At 36.4% G+C, this 25008-nt stretch overlaps 1 protein-coding gene and 1 pseudogene across 4 annotated transcripts in view; both read left to right on the top strand.

Annotated features, from left to right (window-relative positions):
• The window catches only part of Polr3F (RNA polymerase III subunit F), an 85413-nt gene that overhangs the window by 314 nt on the left and 60091 nt on the right, over positions 1-25008 (top strand). The gene's annotated exons all lie outside the window — the stretch shown is intronic.
• Positions 17137-18769, top strand: LOC148955331 (uncharacterized; annotated as a pseudogene).

The following is a 25008-nucleotide window of genomic DNA, read 5'->3' on the forward strand; positions in this document are numbered from 1 at the left end:
GCTACTGGTAAATTATTACCAAATCATATTAGGCCTATTGATTTACAAATAAACTGAACGTACTACTTGATACCTTTTTTGGTAAATTTTTACTAAATCATATTATTGGGCTTCAAATAAAGTGAATATACCATTCAATGCTTGTTTTTATGCTTATTACAAATATGACAATCATTTCTATCGGAAATTAATTTCAGCCCCCCCCCTATATTTGACAATTAAAGTTAAACATTTATCCATTAGGGGGGGGGGGCAAATTTTGTTTCTGATGTAAATGGGCGGTAAGTTTAAACTTTACCCCCCTAAGGTAGAAATATATAGCCTACCTTGAATTTGCATATATAGGGGGGGCTAAAATTCATTTCCAATAGAAATGGTTATTATATTTGTAATCTGCATAAAAAAAAGGCATCAAAAGGTGTATTCACTTTATTCCTAGCCTAAGTCAATAATATGATTTGGTAAAAATTTACCCTTTTTTTATGCTCTCCAAATATAATAATGATTTTTGTCAGAAATGAATTTTAGCCCCCATCCCCATATATACCTATTCAGGGTATAAATTTGCACATTAGGGGGGGGGGGGGGGAGTTTAAACTTACCTCTCATTTACATCAGAAATAAAATTTACCCCCACCCCCTAATGTGCAAATATATACCCTGAATTGGTATAAATAGGGGCGGGGGTAAAATTCATTTCCAACAAAAATCATTATTATATGTGGAAAGAGCATAAAAAAGGCATCAAGTAGTATGTTCACTTTATTTGTAAGTCAATAATATGATTTGGTAAAAATTTACCTAGCTACTTTTGGCTATCTTGGAAAGGGGTTAGGTTAGGAAAATGAAACTTTCAGGGATGGGTTTACAAGCTAAAGTTTGGCTAATTCTACTTTGGCTACTTTTGGCTATTTTGGAAAGGGGTTATGTTAGGAAAATGAAACTTTCAGGGATGGGTCTACATGCTAAGGTATGTCCAGGGAAGGTACTTTGAAGTACCTACCTCCACTCTCCCCCTCTATATTATGCGAATTATTCCACGTTACTAACTGTTTTGGCTCACGTTTCATCCTATGTTACTATAAAAATTATGAACCGCTGCTTACTTCATTCAACTTCAGCTTTTAACCTTGTTTATTAAAATATATTCCAAAATCCTATTTCCGTTTAATAGTCATCCCTTTAACTTATTTACTATCTAGCTGACATTGCTTATGGAACCCTGTTTGTGATGTCACAACTTTGCTTATCATAACCCCTTTAAGGGTAGCATGCAGGTGCCAGGGGGTAGAAGACAACAGTGGTCTTAATAAGCCCTTTAAACTTTTTTAATTAGGGAAAGGGTTTGACAAGAGATAGACTAGTAAAAAGATCCAAATTGTTTTTAGAGGACAAATTATGTCATGGAAAGATGTTTTTATTTTTATAAGTCCATGCACTGATGAAGTTTCTGTTGAGTTTATTGAAACACTAGCACAGACTTCCTGTAGTTAAGGACTCTCCATAAAATGTTTAAAAGTGCAAAGATGCACCTTAGCCAGGGGGGAAATTGTGCTTGGGGTGGATTTCTAAGGGGAGAATCTTCCTTTAGTAGGGAAATTTCTCATGAGTGAATATTCTGGGGGATATTCTGGGGTTTTGACAGAATTACTATACGAAATTCCTTTTAATTGTTTTACATTCTCTTTGCCAAATTTTTTGTATGGAGATGTTTTGGGAGAAATATCTTGGGGCTTTTTTCTGTGCATTTTGTTTTCTGGGACATCATTTCCACAGAAGGGGGCATTTCTGGAGTGACTGAGAAACCGATTTATAGGTTAAAGTCTTATTCCAATGAAAAAATACCAAGAAGAAATTTTTAAAATGAATTGTCCACAAGCAATTTTACAGAGAGGGGGAATTGTCAGTAAGGAGAGAATTGTCTGGAGAGAATTTAATGGGGAGGTGTTCACGTTACATTGGATAAAATTTCCACAGAGGAGTTCCGTGAGAAGGAGGGGCAGGGGCAGATCCAAGATTTTTTAGGGGGGAGCAAAATAGGTTGATCTGATAAACTTGCATTAGAAGCAAGTTTAATTAATGCAAACTTGAGTTAATTAAAATAAATTACACTATGTTAGACAACGTTAGGGGGGGGTGTTCCCCCTTGCCCTCCCCCTGGATCTGCCACTGAGGAGGGGTATATTTCATAGAGGGTGTGCCAGATTTACTGGCATAATTTGAAAAACAAACAGAAATTATACCATATGTGGAGGGTTGCCCCTCCTCAATACCTTATTTTTTATGCTAAAGTTTGACTGTTTACTAAAATTGAAACACAGGGGATGTTTAATTAGAATAGGAAGCTTTTTTAAAGTGCTAATAGCTTTAGCATAAATAGCAAGGTATTGAGGAGGGGCAACCCTTCATATCTGGAATAAATTTGCCAAAACTAATATGCTTATTGTGTTTTAATTTGTCATGCACTGTGAGCCAAAATCAAACCAGCCTTAGTTGAAAAACGTTCAGAAATTAAATAAAAAAAAACAAGTTTTTTTAACTGAAAGCAAGGAGCAATGTTAAAATTTAAAACAAACAATAATTATTCTGTATATAAAAGGGGCTGTTCGCTCCTCAACCCCTTGCTCTTTACGCTAAAGTAGCGTAAAGAGCAAGGCGTTGAGGAGGGGACAGTCCCTTTCATATACGGTATAATTGCTTTTCGTTTTAAGTTTTAATGTCGCTGCTTACTCTCAGTTAAAAAAAACTTATTGTTATTACTTAATCTCATAAAGACAATACTTTTGTCAACTTATGAAGAACCGTGTATATTTCAATTATATCTATCTGGTTTATATGCAAAGTAACACAAGAGACAAAAATTAACAAACAAGAGAGTAGTGAAGAATTACGGTATAGAAAGTAATATTTGGCAGGGATAATCACTAGTGATAAATCCCTAGGGGTGGCAACATGATTGGATGATTTTTGGGGAAACACATTTTTTCTGGGGTGGCACATATATTTTTGGGGAAATCTCCAAAAATTTGGGAATAGTGCAAGCCCTGCTTTATTTCTAATCAGGAAAATCAAAATACTTAACCACACAAGAAAAGAAAAGCTTCAACTTTGTGGTTGACGCAATAAAGAATTGCTGCAAAATTAATTCAAAGTCAACCAAACACCACCGCCTCTACCAGCAGTGGAGCGCTGGCAACATTGTGACACTCCATCAGCAGTCAACCAAGCCTCTTGTTGGAAGTGTTCATTTGATGCGCCGGCGTGGTGCTGGGGTCTAGCTCAGACACAGAGCACTACAAACATCAGAATTGACTTTAGAGGACAAATTATATTATGGGAAGATGTTTTTGAAATCCCCCTTTGCCACAAACTCAAAATTTTCTAAAATTCTACTTTAGAAGCTTTTTAAATATTTCTAAAGTACTAATTGATAGAGCACTACAAACATCAGAATTGACTTTAGAAGAAAAGTTATGTCATGGGAAGATGTTTTTGAAATCCCCCTCTCCCCAAACTCAAAAATTTCTAAAATTCTACTTTAGTAGCGTAAAGAGCAAGGTGTTGAGGAGGAGACAAAACAAAATACTTAACCATACAAGAAAAGAAAAGCTTCGACTTTGTGGTTGATGCACTAAAGAATTGCCACAAAATTAATTCAAGCTCAACCGAATGCCACTGCCTCTGCTGGCGGTGGCGCGCGTGCGGGCGCTTGCGACTTTGTGACACTTCAGCAGCAGTCGACCGAGCCTCTCGTTGGCGGCGTTTGGTTGATGCGCCGGCGTGGTGCTGAGGTCTAGCTAAGACACAGAGCGCTACAAACATCAGGATTGACTTTAGAGGACAAATTATGTTTTTGGAAGGTGTTTTTGAAATCCCCCTTTGCCACAGACTCAAAATTTTCTAAAATTCTACTTTAGAAGCTTTTTAAATATTTCTAAAGCACTAATTGATAGAGCACTACAAACATCAGAATTGAATTTAGAGGACAAGTTGTGTCATGTGAAGATGTTTTTGAAATCCCCCTCCCTCCAAACTCAAAAATTTCTTAAATTCTACTTTAGAAGCCTTTTAAATATTTCTAAAGCACTAATAGAGTGCTACAAATATCAGAATCAAATTTTGAGGACAAATTATGTTATGGGAAGATGTTTTTGAAATACCCCTTCCACCCAAACTCAAAATTTTCTAAAATTCTACTTTAGAAGCTTTTTAAATATTTCTAAAGCGCTAAGACATAGAGTGCTATAAACATTAGAATCGACTTTACAGGACAAGTTATGTAATGGGAAGATGTTTTTGAAATCCACCTTTCCCCCAATCTCAAAATTTTCCAAAATTCTACTTTAGAAGCTTTTTTTAAATATTTCTAAAGCGCTAAGACATAGAGCGCTACAAACATCAGAATGGACTTCAGAGGACAAATTATGTTACAGGAAGATGTTTTTGAAATCCCCCTTCCCCCCAAAATCAAAATTTTTAAAAATTCTACTTTAGAAGCTTTTTAAATATTTCTAAAGCACTAATTGATAAAGCCCTACAAACATCAGAATTGAATTTAGAGGACAAGTTATGTCATGGGAAGATTTTTGAAATCCCCCTCCCCCAAACTCAAAAATTTCTAAAATTCTACTTTAGAAGCTTTTTAAATATTTCTAAAGCGCTAAGACATAGAGCGCTGCAAACATCAGAATCAACTTTAGAGGACAAATTATGTTATGGGAAGATGTTTTGTAATCCCCTTTTCCCCCCAAACTGAAAATTTTCTAAAAGTCTGCTTCAGAAGCTTTTTAAATATTTCTAAAGCACTAATTGATAGAGCGCTACAAACATCAGAACTGACTTTAGAGGACAAGTTATGTCATGGGAAGATGTTTTGAAGTCCCCCTCTCCCAAACTCAAAATTTTCTAAAATTCTATTTTAGAAGCTTTTTTAAATATTTCTAAAGCACTAAGACATAGAGCGCTGCAAACATCAGAATCGACTTTAGAGGACAAATTATGTTATGGGAAGATGTTTTTGAAATCCTCCTTCCCCCCAAACTCAAAATTTTCCACAATTCTACTTTAGAAGCGTTTTAAATTTTTCTAAAGCGCTAACACATAGAGTGCTACAAATATCAGAATCGACTTTAGAGGACAAGTTATGTCTAGGGAAGATATTTTGCCTGTCATGTTCCTTTGATTTTGAATTGAAGTTATCAAGTATTTTGCAGTAGGTTGCATCAAGACATGGCTAACTGTAGAAAGAGAAAAGCCAAGACAGATAGTCCATGTAATTGAGAGGCAAATGTTCAAATAGCTGGGGCACGGGTAAATGGCTGGAGTATGCATGACTCTCTTATTGGACACATACTTGTTTGTTAGTTTTTGGAAAGGCACGCCTGCATAGCGTATCAGGCATGTTGACCAAGAATTTAAAATTGACATTCATCCCATTCCCCCTTCATACTCTAAAATCTGGTTGATAATTTGAAATTTGGAAAGCCTTATTTTCCATGGGGGGATATTTTCCGTGGGGGGGGGGGGGTTTGCCTAGAACCACAAATTTGATGGTATGAGTTTTATGTAAATCTTTGACTTTAAGGAGGTGTTTCCCCCTTTTACGAAACTCAGACAAATTTTTTAGACAGGCAAATTATCAACCAGATTTTAGAGTATGATTCCGGTGCAACACGTTGCAACGAAATGGTCATCTTAGATTAGTATAAGCAGGGGCACCGCGAGCTGGTTGCTGACCACCGCCTCCGCCCTCCCCCTGGTATCAAATCCCGTTGCAGCTAACCTTTCCACCCTCAAAGAAAATTTTTATATAAGTTCCAGTATTTTTTACACATATTAAATCGCAGATGTAAAAAAGGAAAAACTAAATTTTTCAACATTATAGGGTTAAGCTGTTTGAATATGTTTTATGTGGTTACCCAACTCAAAATGTTAAGGGGTCTCAAAAAAAAAATAATCTAAACGAATATAGATTATTTGGTACTTGTGCATTATAAATAACCAACTGCTATAGACTGTACAAGGAAACCAGACAAACGGGTATTTGTTAGATAAACGGATCGCAAAGCGTGATTTCTTATTGCGCTTACAATATTTAAACTGTTGTTTTTTTTGGGTTTAGGGAGGGAAAAAGGTACCTAGTTTAGGTTACATATTTAATATATGGTATTATTTACCCCCCACCCCCTAATGTGCAAATATATAGCCCAAATTAGTTTATAAACTATTATATTTTCATCCTATTTTATTTCATTTCATTAGCAGTAACCAAACTTAACTTCTTTCGTGTATAGCGGTGGGTTATTTATAATGCACAAGTACCGATTATTCTATAGTTAAATATGTACTTCAGCCCCCTCTCTCCCCCTCCCTATTTACACTTCAATAACGTCTCGTAGCTTCAAGAATGAATATTGCTGCACTAAACTATTTGGAAAAAAAACATTTGAATTGATTTAAGAACAACTGGGGTTAGATGCTATAAATTGCCAAATTTTCTGTTACAACGTTTTAAAAATTAATTAGTAAATAATACCCATAAAAAACAAATTAGTTGGGGTTATAAAGCTCCGATATATATTTCATGAAATGGTGCATTCTCGAGGAGATTGAATATTTTTTTTTTGAAATAGTGCTCTGCCAGATATCCTTCCATATGTTTTTATCTTCTGCCATATCTGGGTGTGTTGTCTCGAATTTCACGCCAGTGTCTCTCGATGTTTTGTGTGTGAACACTTGTTGCAGGGTCAACAAAATTTATGCTGTGGTTGACGCGTAAATGCTGATAGCCCTGGCTAGTCAGGCAATCGTAGGCCCTCCAACAGTCACTGATAATTGTTGTCTTTGGCAGGATTTGGTTTTGGATAATTCCCAACAATGTGGCACTACTTCTATCCAGTACAGAAACTATTCCACCAAATACCCAAGCACCCTCGACAATCCGACCACGATTATATTTACGCTTCCCAAATTTGGCTTCATCTATCTCAACAATGACTCCGTCTCCTCCCCAAGGAGTGGAGTTTGAATGACATGTACATACAATCCTCTGTGCAGAACTGGCTCCAATCCGCAAAGGTTTTTTTTTACAACAAGTAACATTGTTGATCATGAAATCTTCCCTTGGAGGCGGTATTTGAAGCCAAATCATCATAAAACGGAAAATTTTTAGCAGAGAAAGGCGTGAACCATCCATCCATGTTTTGTCATAGATCGATTTTGAAAAATTACACTTAACCTGAGAATATTCGAAGCCACCTCGGATAGGAATAAGCATAGACTTCTGGTAATAGAAGAAATTTCTGTATTCTATGCAAATATAGCCACAGTTAACACAATTCCTACTTCTCATTAACATACCATGGCTATAATACAACTCTAAGACTGCCTCAACAGTAGAAAATTGAATAATACCACCACAGAAATTTATTTCACAAAAATTGCAAGACATATTTTAATAATTGTCATTTACAGACTGGAGCTATAACTTGTAATATCATTTGCGGCTTTCATAATTCTTTCATTGTTAAATGGCGGGGAATAGTCGAACAAAGATAACAGTGAATTGGGTCATGAATATATTGGAAAGATGGGCCAACTTAGTATGCGTTTTTCTTGCATTTGAAATAGTCGCTTCCTAACAGATGCAAATATCCTAGTGTTGGGCCCACATGGTTGACGAAACGATTCGGCTTGTTTAGTCCCAGGTTGTATAAATTTCACTTTGGCAGAAACCGTAATGCTTCCGGGTCGGCACTGAAGTTTGTTCAAAAAACACTTAAATGAAACATTACATTTACTTTATGCTAGGATTTTTTTTTTTTTTTTTTTAGTTAACAAAATTTACAGATACTTAGCTATTCTTCTGTAATATTTTAGTGGCCCTATACCTAGAAAGAATTATTTTCTGACTTCAAACTGCCCAAATACTTTACCCCCGGGGAAAACACCTCCCCCCCCCATGGAAAAAAAGGCTAGAATTTTACAAAATTTTGAGTTTGGGGCGAAGGAGGATTTCAAAAACATCTTCCCATAACATAATTTGGCCTCTCAAGTCGATTCTGATGTTTGTAGCGCTCTATGTCTTAGTGCTTTAGAAATATTTAAAAATGCTTTTGAAGTAGAATTTTGGAAAAATTTCAGTTTGGGGCAATTTCAAAAACATCTTTCCATAACATAATTTGTCCTCTAAAGTCGATTCTGGTATTTGTAGCGCTCTATCTATTAGTGCTTTGTAAATATTTAAAAAACTTCTAAAGTAGAATTTTGGAAAATTTTGAATTTGGGGGGACGGCGGATTTCAAATACATATTCCCATGACATAATTTGTCCTCTGAAGTTGATTTTGTTATTTGTAGCGCTCTATCTAGACGTTCTTTAGAAATATCTAAAAAGCTTCTAAAGCAGATTTTTAGAAATTTTTGAGTTTGGGGGGAGGGGGATTTTAAAAACATCTTCCCATGACATAACTTGTCCTCTAAAGTCAATTCTGATGTTTGTAGCGCTCTATCAATTAGTGCTTTAGAAATATTTAAAAAGCTTCTAAAGTAGAAGTTTAGAAAATTTTGAGTTTGGGGGGAAGGGGGATTTCAAAAACATCTTCCCGTAACATAATTTGTCCTCTAGAGTCGATTTTGATGTTTGTAGCGCTCTGTGTCTTAGCTTGACCCCAGCACCACGCCGGCGCATCAACTGAATGCCGCCAATGAGAGGCTCGGTTGACCGCCACTGAAGTGTCACAACGTCGCCGGTGCGCCGCTCGCGCGCCGCCGCCAGCAGAGGCGGTGGCGATTGGTTGACTTTTAATTAATTTTGCGGCAATTCTTTATTAGGTCAACCGCAAAGTCGAAGCTTTTCTTTTCTCGTATGGTTAAGTATTTCGATTTTCCTGAATAGAAAGCAAGCTGGGCTTGCACTATTCCCAAATTTTTGGGGATTTCCCCAAAAAGCTATGTGCCACCCCAAAAAAAATTTGGTTCCCCGGATCCCCGAAAATCATTCAATCATGTTGCCACCCCTAGTGATTTATCACTAGTGACTATCCCTGCCAAATATTACTTTGTATACGATAATTCTTCATTACTCTCTTGTTCGTTAATTTTCGTCTCGTCTGTTACTTTGCATATAAACAAGACAGCTACAGTTGCAATATACACGGTTCTTCATAGGTTGACAAAAGCATCGTCTTTATGAGATTAAGTAATAAAAACATGTTTTTTTTTAACTGAAAGTAAGCAGCGACTTTAAAACTTAAAACGAACAGCAATTATTCCGTATATGAAAGGGACTGTCCCCTCCTCAACGTCTTGCTCTTTACGCTACTCTAGCGTAAAAAGTGAGGGGCTGAGGAGGGGACAGCCCCTTTCATTTACGGAATAATTATTGTTCGTTTTAAGTTTTAACGTCGCTCCTTACTTTCAGTTAAAAAAACTTGTTTTTTATTTAATTTCTTAACGTTTTTCAACTAATGCTGGTTCGATTTTGGCTCACAGTGCATGAACAATTAAAACATAATTGGCGCATTAGTTTTGGCCGATTTATTCCGGATATAAGGAGTCACCCTCTTTTCTATACATTGCTCGTTACGCTTAAACTTTTAGCATTTTTTAAAAAGCTTCTTATTTTTATTTAATAGCCCATGCGTTTCAATTTTAGAAAACAATAAAACTTTAGCGTAAATAATTGGACGTTTAAGAGGGCAACCCTTCATATGGGGCATAATTTCTGTTTGTTTTTGAAATGATGGCGGTAAATCTAGCCCACGCTCTTTGAAATATACCCCTCCCTCTCACGGAACTCCTCCGTGGAAATTTCATCCAACGTAAAGTATACCTCCCCCCGTCAAATTCCCTCCGGATAATTCTTTCCTTGCTGAGAATCCCCCCCTCTGTAAAATATTTAAAAAGCTTCTAAAGTAGAATTTTAGAAATTTTTTAGTTTGAGGGAAGGGGGATTTCAAAAACATCTCCCCATGACATAAATTGTCTTCTAAAGTCGATTCTGATGTTTTTAGTGCTTTATCAATTAGTGCTTTAGAGATATTTAAAAAGCTTCTAAAGTAGAATTTTTGAAAATTTTGAGTTTGGGGAAAAGGGGGATTTCAAAAACATCTTCCCATAACATAATTTGTCCTCTAAAGTCGATTTTGATGTTTTTAGCGCTCCATCTATTAGTGCTTTAACATATTGAAAAAGCTTCTAAAGTAGAATTTTAGAAAATTTTGAGTTTGGGTTGAAGGGGGATTTCAAAACATCTTCCCATAACATAATTTGTCCTCTAAAGTCGATTCTGATGTTTGCAGTGCTCTGAGTCTTAGCGCTTTAGAAATATTTAAAAAAAGCTTCTAAAGGAGAATTGCGAGAGGCTTGGTTGACCGCCGCTGAAGTGTCGCAACTTCGCCGGCGCGCCGCACGCACGCCGCCGCCGGCAGAGGTGGCGGCGTTTGGTTGACTTTGAATTAATTTTGCGGCAATTCTTATCGTGTCAACCGCAAAGTTGAAGCTTTTCTTTTCTCGTATGGTTAAGTATTTCGATTTTCCTGATTAGAAATCAAGCAGGGCTTGCACTACTCCCAAATTTTTGGAGATTTCCCTTAAAAATCTATGTGCCATAAAATTTGGTTCCCCGAATTCCCGGAAATCATCCAATCATGTTGCCACCCCTAGTGATTTATCACTAGTGACTATCCCTGCCAAATATTACTTTGTAAACCATAATTCTTCACTACTCTCTTGTTCGTTAATTTTCGTCTCTTGTATTAGTTTGCATATAAACCAGACAGATATAATTGCAATATACACGGTTCTTCATATGTTGACAAAAGTATCGTCTTTATGAGATTAAGTGAAAAAACGAGTTTTTTTTTAACTGAAAATAAGGAGCGACATTAAAACTTAAAACGAACAGCAGTTATTCCGTATATGAAAGGGACTGTCCCCTCCTCAATGCCTTGATCTTTTCGTTACTCTAGAGTAAAGAGCGAGGGGTTGAGGAAGGGACAGCCCCTTTCACATACGGAATAATTATTGTTCGTTTTAAGTTTTAATATCGCTCCTTACTTTCAGTTAAAAAAAAACTTGTTTTTTATTTAATTTCTGAACGTTTTTCAACTAATGCTTTTTCGATTTTGGCTCACAATGCATGAAAAATTAAAACACAATCGGCGTATTAGTTTTGGCAGATTTATTCCAGATATGAAGGGTCGCCCCTCCTCAATACCTTGCTCTTTATGCTAAAGCTGTTAGGACTTTTAAAAAAGCTTCCTATTCTAATTAAACAGCCCCTGTGTTTCAATTTTAGTAAACAGTCAAACTTTAGCGTCAAGAATAAGGTATTGAGGAGGGGCAACCCTTCATATGTGGCATAATTTCTGTTTGTTTCTCAAATAATGCCGGTAAATATGGCTCACCCTCTACGAAATATACCTCTCTCCCTCACGGAACTCCTTCGTGGAAATTTCATCCAACGTAAAGTGTACCTCTCCCCGTCAAATTCCCTCCAGGCAATATTTTACAGAGAATCCCCCCTCTCTGTAAAATATTTAAAAAGCTTCTAAAGTAGAATTAAAAAAAAATTAAGTTTGGGGGGAAGGGGGATTTCAAGAACATCTTCCCATAACATAATTTGTCCTCTAAAGTTGATTCTGAGGTTTGCAGCGCTCTGTGTCTTAGCACTTTAGAAATATTTAAAAAGCTTCTTAAGTAGAATTTTAGAAAATTTTGAGTTTGGGTGGAAGGGGATTTCAAAAACATCTTCCCATAACATAATTTGTCCTCTAAAGTCAATTCTGATGTTTGTAGCGCTCTATCAATTAGTGCTTTAGAAATATTTAAAAAAGGTTCTTAAGTAGAATTTTAGAAAATTTTGAGTTTGGGGGAATGGGGATTTCAAAACATCTTCCCTTGACATAACTTGTCCTCTAAAGTTGATTATGATGTTTGCAGCGCCCTGTGACTTAGCGCTTTAGAAATATTTAAAAAAAAACTTCTAAAGTAAAATTTTTGGAAATTTTGAGTTTGGAGGGAAGGGGGATTTCAAAAACATCTTCATATGACATAACTTGTCCTCTAAAATAAATTCTGATGTTTGTAGCGTTCTATCAATTAGTGCTTTAGAAATACTTAAAAAGCTTCTAAAGTAGAATTTTAGAAAATTTTGAGTTTGGGGGGGAAAGGGGATTTCAAAAACATCTTCCCATAACATAATTTGTCCTCTAAAGTCGATTCTGATGTTTGCAATGCTCTATGTCTTAAGCCTTTAGAAATGTTTAAAAAAGCTCCTAAAGTAGAATTTTGGAAAATTCTGAGTTTGGGGCGAAGGGGGATTTCAAAAACATCTTCCCATGACATAACTTGCCCTCTAAAATCGAGGGCTCTATGTCTTAGCGCTTTAGAAATATTTAAAAAAGCTTCTAAAGTAGAATTTTGGAAAATTTTGAGTTTGGGGGGAAATGGTATTTCAAAAACATCCTCCCATGACATAACTTGTCCTCTAAAGTCGATTCTGATATTTGTAGTGCTCTATCTATTAGTGGTTTAGAAATGTTTCAGAAGCTTCTAAAGTAGAATTTTAGAAAATTTTGAGTTTGGGGGAAGTGGGATTTCAAAAACATCTTCCGATAACATAATTTGTCCTCTAAAGTCAATTCTGATATTTGTAGCGTTCTATATATGAATGCTTTAGAAATATTTAAAAAGCTTCTAAAGTAGAATATTAAAAAATTTTTAGTTTGGGGGGGGGGGAGGATTTCAAAAAACTCTTCCCATGACATAACTTGTCCTCTAAAGTCAATTCTGATGTTTGTAGCGCTCTATAAATTAGTGCTTTAGAAATATTTAAAAAGCTTCTAAAGTAGAATTTTTGAAAATTTTGAGTTTGGGGTGAAGGGGCATTTCAAAAACATCTTCCCATAACATAATTTGTCCTCTAAAGTCGATTCTGATGTTTGTAGCGCTCTGTATCTTAGCTTGACCCCAGCACCACGCTGGTGCATAAATTGAACGCCGCCAACGAGAGGCTCGGTTGACCTTCGCTGAAGTTTCGCAACTTCACCGGAGCGGCGCACGCGCGCCGCCGCCGGCAGAGGCGGCGGCGTTGGTTGACTTTGAATTAATTTTACGGCCATTCTTTATTACGTCAACCGCAATGTCGAAGCTTTTCTCGTATGGTTAAGTACTTCGATTTTCCTGATTAGAAATCAAGCAGGGCTTGCACTATTCCCAAATTTTTGGGGATTTCCCCAAAAATCTATGTGCCATAAAATTTGGTTCCCCGAATTCCCGAATATCATCCAATCATGTTGCCACCCCTAGTGATTTATCACTAGTGACTATCCCTGCCAAATATTACTTTGTAAACCATAATTCTTCACTACTCTCTTGTTCGTTAATTTTGTCTCTTGTGTTACTTTGCATATAAACCAGACAGATATAATTGCAATAACGCGGTTCTTCATAAAGTTTGACGCTCAAACTTTAGCGTCAAGAATAAGGTATTGAGGAGGGGCAACCCTTCATATATGGCATAATTTCTGTTCGTTTTTCAAATAATGCCGGTAAATATGGCTCACCCTCTATGAAATATACCCTCCCCCTCACGGAACTCCTCCGTGGAAATTTCATCCAACGTAAAGTGTACCTCTCCCCGTCAAATTCCCTCCGGACAATATTTTACAGAGAATTCCCCTTCTCTATAAAATATGTAAAAAGCTTCTAAAGTAGAATTTAAAATTTTTTGAGATTGGAGGGAGGGGGGATTTCAAAAACATCTTTCCATGACATAACTTGTCCTCTAAAGTCAATTCTGATGTTTGTAGCGCTCTATCAATTAGTGCTTTAGAAATATTTAAAAAGCTTCTTCAGTAGAATTTTAGAAAATTTCCGAGTTTGGGGGGAAGGGGGATTTCAAAACATCTTCCCATAACATAATTTGTCCTCTAAAGTCGATTCTGATGTTTGCAGCGCTCTGTGTCTTAGCGCTTTAGGAATATTTAAAAAGCCTCTAAAGTAGAATTTTACAAATTTTTGAGTTTGGGGGAAGAGGGGTTTAGAAAACATCTTCCCATGACATAACTTGTCCTTTAAAGTCAATTCTGATGTTTGTAGGGCTCTATCAATTAGTACTTTAGAAATATTTAAAAAGCTTCTAAAGTAGAATTTTATAAAATTTTGAGTTTGGGGGGGGGGAGGGGGATTTAAAAAAAACTTCCCATAACATAATTTGTCCTCTAAAGTCGATTCTGATGTTTGCTGCGCTCTATGTCTTAGCGCTTTAGAAATATTTAAAAAAGCTTCTAAAGTAGAATTTTGGAAAATTTTGAGTTTAGGGAGAAATTAGAAGTAGTACCTTAGTAAAATTACATTTTTTTTTATTGTACCTTTAACTTTTGCCTCAGCTTGTCTTTTGTAATAATGAAAGACATATCGCCGAACCTTTGTTTCTTTTATTTGTTCAGGTGGTGGGACAAAAACTTCTTCTTTTGCCTCGGCTTGTCTTTTTTCATTATGAAAGACATATCGCCGAACATTTGTTTCTTTAATTGTTCAGGTGGTGGGGCAAAAACTTATTTTCTTCCAACGATTTATCTAGTCCAGGTTTTTGGTTTTCAAAGGCAATGTAGGCATTGATGACCATATCCACGTCAAAATCCAAAGCCTAACATTCTCGCTATCATTTTCAGTTTGTTTGGTTTGTTTTATCTTGGCTTGTCTTTTGTCATTATGGAATACATGTCGCCAAGCCTTTGTTTTTTTTTACAAAGGTATGGCAGGCAAAGGTGAAATAATCCTAGTCAAAATCCCAAACGCAATCCTCATTGCTATCTTTTTCATTTTCGACACGTTTTGGTTCTTGCTGTCCAGGTTGATTTTCATTGACTTGTTCACATGTTTGGCGTTGCATGACACGTTTTTGGATTTTGATTACTTCAGACAATTTAAAAATGAGATTTGCTTTAGCTGCCCGTATTGGTGTTATAGCTACCCGTATTGGTGTTATAGCTGCCCGTAATACCCGCAATTGATGGTCCTGGCTGTCAATTTTCACATCATATCACGTTCGATAGTTCTGGTATTGGTTCCCAAGAATCACCATTTATAGTAATTGTAACTACAATTTTTGTTTTTTTGGGACTTACAACAGACATTTCGTTAGATAAATGACTGACTACATTTGGAACCTCAGCTTGACATAACGAGTCACTTTAAGCAAAAGGAAAACCAAACTAATTTCGAAACTTTCTGGTATTTTTCAGGTTTGAATTAAAAAACTAACATTATTGCTCAGACACCATAAGTTTTTTTGAACTACTCAATTAAATAAAATTATTTTAATTAAAACTTTCAGGAATTATTCTAGTTTTACATAACTATATCTACAAGCTTCTTATAATGGCAAAAGTTTTTTCTAAAAATATTGATTTTATTTTATATATTTTGTTTTAATTACTAAAGCACATAGATTTGCCAAATTTCTGATGTGAATAAAATGAGCTATAAAATGTGCTATAGTAAAATGCAGTTTTTCGTAAAAAGTTGACTATATTTTAAAAATAATTTTTTTAAGTACAAAATACTTTTTAACCACCTGAATTTGATTTAAAATGAGCCATTAAACAGCTATCTACGATGTTCCAGTGCCAAGCTATCTGAAGAGAAAGAGAGAGAGAGAAAAATCCATATACGTAGAATATCGTGGATGTAGCTACTTGTTTTATGTGCAAGCCAATATGTGTTCCTTGTTGTTCAAGCAAAGAGACGGTAAGTTTCCTATATGGAGTAAGTTTTCTAGGTTGCTAGCTACCGCTGCAACCTGGATATGAATGACATCATATGAAGTCATAAAGTACATTACGTACATGACGACATTGCAATTTTAATTACATGAAGTCATCATATGGTGTCATGAAGTACATTACATACATGACGTCATTCCACATTTTATTACGTGACGTCAATTGCAATACATGACGTTTTCATATGATGTCATGAAGTATATTACGTGTATAACGTCATTGTAATTTTTACTACATGACGTCATTTCCAGAAACCAAAATTAACGCTCTTAACGAATTTTCCCAGACTTCTGGCCTATTTAGATCGTTTCTTATGCAAGAATATCCCTAGATACCAATTTTCCCGAAAAAATATGGAGCCGCTTTCGAGAACTGTCCAAGTGGAGGTTTTACTCTAGGTACAAGATTAACAAAGGGATAAACTAGACTGTTAATTAAATTGATGAAACTCTAGGTGAAGTGACAAGTACTTTTTTTTAAGCTCGGAAGAATCAGAATTTTTCAGCCCAGGAAAAGAAATGCTGAACTGGTCTTGTAGCTACTGAGCAACTCTAAAACACCAATTTTACCCTATACTTCCTAGGGAATACCTTATTTTACCAATTTTACCTTATTTTACTGATTTTACCTTACTTAACCAATTTTACTTACCAAGTTTTTACTTTAAAGTAAGTTTTACAACACTAAAGAGGCATAGAGAATATTTTGTCTAATTTTCCAAATACTCTGCTTTTCATTCCTTTCACCCGGTATAACATTTCCTCCAATGCTGTTTTAACCATTGACTTGTTACTTGGCCCATCTTCATTCTATGATCAAGTCCAGATGGTGAAGGGCCCTTACTACAATCAGATCACTCCAATACTTAAATCAATTTAAAATTTATGCTATTCTCCAAAACCCCACATACAAACATTGAAGAATTCCAAAGGTAATTGGTCCATGTTTTGTGAGAGATTAAAGGAAGTAGATTTTGTCTTTGTCTCAACTAATTCTGATATTAATGTCATTGAGACCCACATGTAAACGATCCTGTCATCTAAATCTGCCATGCCTATGACTAAGTTGAATTCAAACAAAGACTCCAAGAGACCTAAGAACTGGTGGAATAAGGAATATAAGGCTGCAGTTCAGGCAAAAATTAAGGCTTATAAAATGTTTCAAAAGAACCCATCACCCTCAACAGCAATCCATTATAAGCAGATATCTGCCAAAGTGAAACTGGCATGAAAGGAAGCTAAACGGTCCACATGTTCCAATTTCAGCCCAAGTATTAGTTTTAGCATCCTAATTTCAAAGGTTCACCATTTTTATGAGCCAACTCAATCATGAGAAGCAGCCTAATGATGGCCGTAAATATGATATCATCCAAGACGGTTAAAAATCTCTCTAGTGAGATCCTATATTGCAACTCAGTGAAGCTACTTGGCCAAAGGATGGATTCCAAACTGTTGTGGCATGAACATATTAATTCTTTGAAATCTATGATCATTGAGAGACTTCGCGTTTTAAAGAGACTTGCTAGAAGTAAATGGGGATGCCACCCTGAACTTATCTTGGATTTCTACAAGTTATAAATCTGTTCTAATCTAGAATATGGCATTTAATTTTTCTGCATTGGTCCCCCATCCACATTTAAGACCCTTGACTCTTTGCAAAATTCTGCTATTCAAATAGCTTTGGGACTGCATAAGCATACTCTGCTGTTCAAATTAAAACCGTTGTCTGGATTGGTGTTACTAAGTGAAAGAGCATCCTGTCAAAGAAATAAATATTTCTTGCAAATCCAGGCTTATGGAATCAAGCATGTTGTATATAAACATACCTTTGCTCTGAAGGAAGTTTTCCCCAGTGCCAATACATCTTGGAATCAGTTTCAAGTGGAGGTCCCAAACTTGAGTCAATATTTCCCTTATGCATATCCTTTTACTGAAATCCCACAATGAAGAATGAGTCCACCAATTTTCAAGCACAACTTATTCTGATAATTAAAAATCTGATTTCCAATTATGAGTTCCAAACTATTTTTGCTGAATAAATTACAAAAATATACCCTAATCATAGAAAAAATTATTCAGATGGATCTGTCCAGGATGAGAGAGCTGGAGCAAGAGCATTTATCCCATCCCTGGCCCTTATCCTTTATTCTCCCCCTCCATGGAGATCTTCTATTTTGTCTACCGAATCATGTGCTATTCACCTGGCCCTAGATGTCATTGTAAATTATGGTATAGTAGCTGAAAATATCCTTTGCCTTTTTGACTCCAAATGTGCAATACTTTTTTTCTAAAATATTAATAGAATTGCCAATGATAAAGACTTATATAATATTAGAAGACAACTTCTGAACCTTCAGGCCATAGGCAATCAGATATATTTTCAATATGTTCCAAGTCATAAAGGTATCAATTATAATGATACTGCTGATTTACTAACAGCCATCGCTTCCTTGTTAAACCCAATTCCTTCTTCTGCCCTCATTATAAGAGATATTATTAGGCAAAGATCTAAAGTTAGTCACAGTAAATTGATTTTATTGCCCTTTCATGTTAGACTACATACTATGCTAGGCTATATATCTGACTGAAATCTGGTGTTCTCAATAGTTTGTTATTTAATTTGAAGTTACATTATTCCCCTCTATGCCATGTCTGCTTTTCAGCTGATGAAACAATCCAGCATGTCTTATTTGATTGCCAGTCACTGAGTGAGGAGAGTATTCTCCTCAAGCGCCTCAACTCTATTGGTATTATATCAAATACTTACACTGCAATCCTGAATTCTAACCTGCCTTGGCATGCTGATAGATAAATATTTAAGATGTCCATTGGTATCCTAAAGAAGAGACAAATTGATCAACGATTACTAAATCATGCAGAAGACAATGGAAAAGGTGTTGGTTTATTAATAGAGTTCGACAATGCGAAAAGCCTATGTCTTTCTCTTGTGTTGAATAAAATAATAAAAGAGCAGGAATGAGTAGGAAGAGCCATATAGGTGCAGTCCAGCCTATAGGCCTTAAACTGCTTGGGAGCGGCATCTCAATTACCCGCATTTCCCACAACCCATCATCAGAAATAATGGCTTTCATAGTGAGGACCTGTTATTTACCAAATTGAGGTTATTTTTATTTTCAAGTGCTGTTTTTCAGAAGAGCAAGACTGACTGCTTAAAGATACTATTTTGAAGTCAACGGGTCAAAGGACTAAATGGTAGTCCATATACCTTTTATACAATTTTTGAAACTGGAAGAATCAATTCACTTTTAAGCTCACTAAAAGACATTTTAGACATCAACATCCTGAATGACTGCTAAGGTTGGTTGAAGTGGTTCAAGGGATTTGGTAATGGCATTCTGGATTCCCAATGCATTTAGTTTTGCTTGTTTGTCCCCCTTACACATTGGATAATGTCATTTGCATCCAATATGCCTTGTGATCTTTGTTAGGAGATCATACTCTGGCTTAGTCATTTCAAGACAATCTATACATAGCCATTGACTGCAACCATCAAAATTCATCAAACTTGATTATTCATCTTAATTACAATCATAAGCTGTACACTGATCAGTTCCTTTTTTTGGACTTATGTGAGGTCGTTTTGGCAGCATTTTTACGAGAATAGGATGGATAACATACTTTGGTTTCAACAAAATGCTGGCCTAAATGCTAAGGCTGGCGCTAGGCTCACAACCTAAGATCAGCAAAAATTAAGGATCACTAATGCAAAATTTGAAAAAAACATGCCCAATCTAAAAATCCAGAATCTAAAAACATTGGAACTACTGAGAAGATAGTTACCCTTCCTAAGTTTCTACTTAAAATCAACTCTCAACACTACTAGATTTTGATCGTTACTTTTTAACATCAATAATGACACTCCGATATGCTCTAATGTCTTGTATCAATCCTCCCTATATTTGATTTACAATAACATAATTATGCAAGGCTGGCTGTTGTACAATCACATGACTACCATGAAATTGTCAATATGATAGTTGTCTTTCAGTTAACTTTATAAAATGCAGAAGATATCTATTTAATAATATTTTCAGGTTCCCAAGTAAGAAGTTAATTTTTATAGTGTTTTCTTCAGAAGTTTTGTCTGTAAGATAAGATTTTATTAAAGAAAAAAAAAAAATAGCCATCGCAAGCCCAGCTGGACCCAATTTGTATTCTGGCTGGGCAGAATTCGTATTCTGGCTGGGCTGAATTCGTGTGTGTAGCCCAGGGTTACATATGGTCCCATTGGAGGGGTGGGTGGTTATACATCTATTAAAGTAGAAGATTATATCATAGGCAGCGCAATAGCGCTGCTTAAGTAAAGAACGATGTTGGCACAATGTATTATTATTTTTTTCCTTGGTTTTAGACCAGGGCACTTCGTATAGAAGGAGTTGTAGTAGAAACTTCGAAAAGGGCCCATTTGATTGGAAATTGGAGTGGCTTGTGCCCTTTTTAATAGTCGAAAGTGATTGGAAGGGAACTAACACCCCTTCCACGCCCACCATTTCCCCAAACACATCCAATCAAAATTTTGAGATAGCCATTTTGTTCAGCGTAGTTAATTTCCAAATAGAAATTAAGTTTTTGAGGAGGACACTCCCCCACAACCCTCAGGGCAAGGTTTCTAAATTATACCCTGGGGCATATAAGAACGATGTTGGCACAATGTATTGTTTTTTTTTTTTTTTGTTTGGAGCAGGGCACTTCGTATCAAAGAAGTTGTCATAGTAACTTTGAAAACGGCTCATTCAACTGGAAATGGGAGTGGCGTGTGCCCTTTTTAATAGTCGAAAGTGATTGGAAGGCAACTAACACCCCTTCCACTTCCACCATTTCCCGAAACACATCCAATAAAATTTTGGAGATTGCCATTTTGTTCAGCGTAGTTAATATCCAGATAGAATTTATGTTTTTGAGGAGGACACTCCCCCACAGCCCTCAGGGCAAGATTTGTAAGCTATGCCCTGGGACATATAAGGTTTTTATAGAAAGCGTTGTAGTAGAAACTTCAAAAAAGGCTCATTCGATTGAAAATTCAAATGGCTAGTGCCCTTTTTAATAGTCGAAAGTGATTGGAGGGTAACTACACTCTCACGCCCACCTTTTCCCATAACACATCCAATCAAAATTTTGAGATAGCCATTTTGTTCAACGCAGTTTTAAGTTCTGGAAATTAGGTCTTTGAGGATGGCACCCCCCCCCCCCTGCACAGCCCTCAGGGCAAGGGTTATAAATTATGCCCTGGGGGCATATAAGGTTTTTGTAGAACGCGTTGTCGTAGAAACTTCAAAAAGGGCTCATTCGATTGGAAATTGAAATGGCTATCGCCCTTTTTAATAGTCGAAAGGGATTGGAAGGCAACTAACACCCCTTCCACGCCCACCATTTCCCCAAACACATCCAATCAAAATTTTGAGATAACCATTTTGTTCCACGCAGTTTAAAGTTCAGGAAATTATACATTTGAGCATGATACTCCCCCCACAGTCTTTATAGATAGAGTTGTCGTAAAAACTTCAAAAGGGGCTCATTCTATTGGAAATTTAGAAGGCTAGTGCCCTTTTTAATAGTCGAAAGTAATTTGTGGGCAACTAACCCCCCTCTCACGCCCACCTTTTCCCCAAACACATCCAATCAAAATTTTTAGATAGCCAATTTATTCAACGTAGTTGAAAGTTTCGGAAATTAGGTCTTTAAGGATGACAACCCCTCCCCCCCACAGCCGTCAGGGCAAGGGTTGTAAGCTATGTCCTGGGGGCATATAAGGTTTTTTATAGAAAACGATGTTGTAGAAACTTCAAAAAGGGTTCATTCGATTGGAAATTGAAATGGCTATTGCCCTTTTTAATAGCCGAAAGAGATTGGAAGGCAACTAACACCTCTTTCACGCCCATCATTTCCCCAAACACATCCAATCAAAATTTTGAGATGGCCATTTTGTTCCACGCAGTTTAAAGTTCAGGAAATTATACCTTTGAGCAGGACACTTCCCCCCACAGTCTTCAGGGCAAGGGTTATAAGTTATCCCCTGGGGGCATGTAAGGTTTTCATCGAAATCTTTGTATTAAAAACTTGAAAAAGGGCTCATTCGATTGGGAATTCAAAGGTCTAGTGCTCTTTTTAATAATCAAAAGTGATTTGAGGGCAACTAACCCCCCTCTCCCGTCCACCTTTTCCCCAAACAAATCCAATCAAAATTTTTAGATAGCCATTTTGTTCAACGTAGTTAAAAGTTTTGTAAATTTAGTCTTTAAGGATGACACCCCCCCCCTTCCATAGCCCTCAGGGCAAGGGTTGTAAGTTATGCCCTGGGGCAATATAAGATTTATATAGAAAGCGATTTTGTAGAAACTTCAAAAAGGGCTCCAAAATTTGGAAATTGAAAGGGCTAGTGCCCTTTTTAATAGTCGAAAGTGATTGAAGGGCAACTTACCTCCCTCTCACGCCCACCATTTTCCCAAACACATCCAATCAAAATTTTGAGATATCCATTTTGATCAACGTAGTTGAAAGTTCTGGAAATTAGGTCTTTTAGGATGATACCCCCTCAGAGCCCCCAGGGCAAAGGTTGTAAGTTATGCCCTGGGGGTATATAAGGTTTATATAGAAAGTTGTTGTAGAAATTTCAAAAAGGGCTCATTTAATTGGAAATTGAAATTGCCCTTTTTAATAGTCGAAAGTGAGTGGAGAGTAATTGACCCCATCTCTAGCTCACCATTTCCCCAAAAACGTTCAATCAAAGTTTAGAGATAGCCATTTTGTTCAACGTAGTTGAAAGTTCTTGAAATTATGTATTTAAGGATGACAAACCCGCCAGAGCCCCCAGGGCAAAGATTGTAAGTTATGTCCTGGGGGCATATAAGGTTTTATAGATAGAGTTGTCGAAAAAACTTCAAAAGGGGGCCATTTAATTGAAAATTGAGAGGGCTAGTGCTCTTTTTAATAGTCGAAAGTGATTTGAGGTCAACTAACCCCCTCTCACGCCCACCTTTTTCCCAAACACATCCAATCAAAATTTTTAGATAGCCATTTTATTCAACGTAGTTGAAAGTTTTGGAAATTATGTCTTTAAGGATGACAACCTTTCCCCGCCCACAGCCCTCAGGACCAGGGTTATAAGTTATGCCCTAGGGGCAATTAAGACTTTCATAGAAATCGTGGTTGTAGATTCTACAAAAAGTGCGCATTCGACTGGAAGTTAAAAGGGATAGTGTCCTATTTAATAGTTGACAGTGATTGGTCGGCAATTAACCCCCCTCGCATGCTCACAATTTCTCCAAACACATCCAATCAAAATTTTGAGATATTCATTTTGTTCAACATAGTTGAAAGTTCTGGAAACTAGGTCTGAGGGCTCTGGAAACTCAGAGCCCTCAGTGCAAGTGTTGTAAGTTATGCCCTGGGGGCATATAAGGTTTATATAGATATTTACTGCAGAGATTTCAAAAAAGGCTTACTTGTTTGGACATCGAAATTGCCCTTTCTAATGGTCAAAAGTGAAAGAAGACTAATCTTACGGCCACCATTTCCCCAGACATATTCAATCAAAGTTTTAGAGATAGTCATTTTGTTCAACGTAGTTGAAAGTTCTGGAAATTATGTATTTAAGGATGACAAACCCCCCAGAGCCCCCAGGGTAAAGGTTGTAAGTTATGCCCTGGGGTTATGCCCACCATTCCTCCAATCACATCCAATCAAAATTTTCAGATAGCCATTTTGTTCAACGCAGTAGGGAGTTCTGGAAATTAGGTCTTTGAGGATGACAACCCCTCCCCCAGCCCTCAGGGCAAGGGTTGTAAGTTGTGCCCTGGGGGTATATAAGGTTTTTATTGAAAGCTTTGTCGTAGAAACTTCAAAAGGGCTCACTTGATTGGAAATTGAAAGAGCTACTGCATTTTTTTTATTGTTGAAAGTGATTGGAGAGCGACTAACGCCCCTTTCACTTCCACCATTTCCCCAAACACATCTAATCAAAATTTTGAGATAGCCATTTTGTTTAACGTAGTTGAAAATTCTGGAAATTAGGTGTTAGAGGATGACAACCACCCTAGCAGCCCTTAGGGTAAGGGTTATAATTTATGCCCTGGGGGCATATGAGGTGTTTATAGAAAGCGTTGTCGTAGAAACTCAAAAATAGCTCATGCAATTGGAAACTGAAAGGGCTAGGGTCATTTGTAATAAACGACAGTGATTGGAATGCTTGACAATTTGATAACAAATATTGATGTGGGTATAATATATTATTTTTTGTTTGTTGTTGTCTAGATTAGGGCACTTCGTATCGAAGTAGTTGTCATAGGAACTTCGAAAAGGGCTTATTCGATTGAAAATAGAAAGGGCTGATGCCCTTTTTAATAGTCGAAACTGAATGGAGGGCAACTAATCCCCTCCCACGCCCACCCTCCCATTTGCCCATTATGTTTAAAAACTAAATGTTTCCTTAAGATTAAATCAAAATGCCCGTGTTAATGCTAATTTTCAATAATGCATCTCAGCAGTATCCCAAAACGACTGAGGGTATTATGTTCAAACTTCCGGGGCTACTTTTACTCTTAAAACTTAACCAAATCAAAATAGCGTATGTGTATCCAAGCTATCAAAGAAAGTAAACAGATTGTTTTGCGAATGGTATCAAGTTTTCCATTTCAGGTCAACTAGAGGAGCTATGAAACTAAATTAAACACTACTATTTGTGTCTATAATTATGGAAATGCAAACTCTGGTAAGAGTTGCAGAAAATTTGTCCCCAGTATTCAAATACCAGGCCAAACTATAAAGTCTTAAAAAAACGAAATGATTTAAAGTATTATTTTTTTTCCCCTGAAAAGACTATGTCAATATAAAACGAACAAAAATTAATTAAAAAAAACTTTTTCCACAAAATAACTTTTTCAAAGAAAAGTAAAAAACTCAACATTAAACAAAAAACGAGCAAAAATTAAATCAAATTATATACTAAGCCTGAAACTACCACAAATCAGCATCGATAAATAAACGAAACCCAAAACGAACAGAAATTACAATAAATAACCGAGTCAAACTCAAAACGAGCAGAAATTAACATAAATTGAGCTCCAAACTCCTATGCCTTTCTAAGACCAGAACGTGATTTACACTTTACTGAAAAAAATACAAATGAATGTGCATTGTCAGTTTAATATACATATACTGATATTTAGTAATCAAAATGTTAATATTGTTTGATTTATTGAA

This window comes from Artemia sp. Qi Xiang Cuo, chromosome 2 (assembly GCF_049724085.1).
Source record: "Artemia sp. Qi Xiang Cuo chromosome 2, ASM4972408v1, whole genome shotgun sequence".
In the NCBI taxonomy this organism is placed as follows: Eukaryota; Metazoa; Arthropoda; class Branchiopoda; order Anostraca; family Artemiidae; genus Artemia; species Artemia sp. Qi Xiang Cuo.